The sequence below is a fragment of the Catharus ustulatus genome, chromosome 11, assembly GCF_009819885.2.
Source record: "Catharus ustulatus isolate bCatUst1 chromosome 11, bCatUst1.pri.v2, whole genome shotgun sequence".
In the NCBI taxonomy this organism is placed as follows: Eukaryota; Metazoa; Chordata; class Aves; order Passeriformes; family Turdidae; genus Catharus; species Catharus ustulatus.
This window is the reverse complement of record NC_046231.1, coordinates 9107976-9110246: the sequence shown is the minus strand read 5'-3', so window position 1 is coordinate 9110246 and position 2271 is coordinate 9107976.

The following is a 2271-nucleotide window of genomic DNA, read 5'->3' as shown; positions in this document are numbered from 1 at the left end:
GGCCCCGCAACAACGCCCCGCGCTACTCGCCCGCCGCGCCGCCCGCAGCAAGCGCGCCTCGCATTGGCCACCGGCAGCGAGGGGGCGCGGCTCGGCCGGCTCGGGGGTGTTACCGAGCGCTGTGTTGAACTTTATTCGACTGAAGCATCGCGGGTTTTTCTTTTTGTTTTTTTTGGGCCTCCTAACATACTCACTTGAGATGCTGTTCTGTACGTGTCTCGGCAGAAAATAAAAGCTATAAAAGAAGATGCAATATTCTTCCCTCAAGGCAGCCCAGGGCCAACCTCTGCACTTGTTCATTCAGGGGATTTTCTGCACCCTCCCACTCTCAGCCAGCAGCAGTGCTCTGGCACAGCCAGGCTGCTTGCCCAGGTGCTTGTGAGAGCCATGGCAGCACCCAGATTTAAAGGCTGCTTTCGAAAACTGGTCCAGCAAGACTGATCTGGGATCTCCTCAGCAGGGCCAGGCAAAGCTCTTGCAAGCTACAAGCACGAGCAGTAGGTTGAATATCCTACACACACAGTTTCAGTTCATCAGGGTTTCTGTGCAGGAGGATGGCACTGGCACAAGGACCATCTGTCTGTCTGTCTGGGTGTGCATCTCTGCTAGAAGGGTCTGAGGTGCTGCCACACGTCACCCCTTGCCCCCCATCCCTTGTGCCCATCGCTGCAGGAGCGTGTGGCACAGGGGGTGGCCTTTGTGACAGGGACAGCAGCTGTGCTGGTGTTCCTGCTGTGCTGCCAGGCCTGGCCCGGCTGTGCTCCAGCGGTGGCAATCGCAGACTGGAATGACAAGGGCTGAAATAATCGTCACCCAAAAGTAGTGCTCAAAGGTTGGGTTTCTTTGCTGGGTGCAAGTGTCCCATGGGACATACAGGGATCAGCCATCAGGATCCCACAGCCCTGCCTGCTGCTGACCCAGCTGGGCTACAGAGGTGGCTGTAGACTGGACTGCTTGCTGAATGAGAGCTTTCTGAGTTACTGAGCGACTCGATTAGTGAACTCTCCAGAGACCCGGGCTCTCTGCACTGCCATCTGTTTTCAGCTAACTGGTACTGGAGCCTGGGTTGTATTTTGTAGTCCAGTAAGAATTTTGTGTTGCTTAAAGCAGATGCACTGCAGTGCTCTCGGGGTTGGGTTGTAATTTTTCTCCTTCTGTTTCTTAAAAGGAACCTAGAAAATAATTAAAATACAATTTATAGTAATTTTACTCTCATTGGTTTAAGCATAATTACAAAAAATGGTGTATTCTAGAAATTCATACATTACTTTTGTGATGGCTCACTGAATTTAAACGATGGCCTGTTATTTTCTTAAGTGTGTTTGAGTCCAGCTTGTTATAGTTTTGTCTAGTTAGTTTACACCAGTTTAAAAAACAGAAAAAACGTGATACTGGTGGTGATTGAAATTATGTCTTCCATGTGGAAAGGCAGAACACCTCAATGGTGTTTTTTCTGGCTACTGACAAAGACTACAGCAGATATTAGCACTGGAGTTTCACTGAATCAAAGACTGGTATGTGGGAAGTATGTGTTTTCTTCCTTTCTACAACTATAGTCTTGCAGTTTGTAGAACCTTAAATTAATCAGATCCCAGAAAACTGGATGCTGCTCTGAAAAAGTGAGTTCTCTGCATACCCCTTGAAGATTTCCACATCATGAAAGGATCAGAAAGTTGTCATTTGCATTAAACTATTTATATTTATGTGAGCTTGCTGATGTGCAGATCTCCTTTGGTCTTTTCTGTTGCTCCAGCTATTAAGTTTATGTCTGAACAGATAAAGATATCATAAAGCTGTTTTTTTTAATTCAAACTTCAATGATTTGTGACACTTAGAGGCTGAACATCAGGAAAAAAATTCCAAGAGCTATAACCCTTGAGATACTTAAATGAATTATAATTCCTTTATTGTTTCTAATGTAAAACTTCTTGGACTGTTAAAAATGTTTTAGGGCTTTTTTTCCCTCAAATATCTTTTACTGTCTGCTGTACAACTCTGTTGAATAGCCAAGATAAATGAGGCAAGGCAGTGTAACTGTCATCAGACTACAGCTATGACTTAAATAAACTGTTTCTTAGCGTTAGTGCATCTGTTAATAATCCTTGATATCTTTTCTGCCAACACCTGTGAAGCCTGAAAAATTTAACAGCCTAAGCAAAAGGGCTCAGTGTACACTTGGATTGCTTCACAAGGCAGAGATGGTTGGAAGAACCATGCTTTGTCAGTTTAGAGTGCTGTCTCAGGTATCTCTTCTCGAGGTGCAAGGGATGC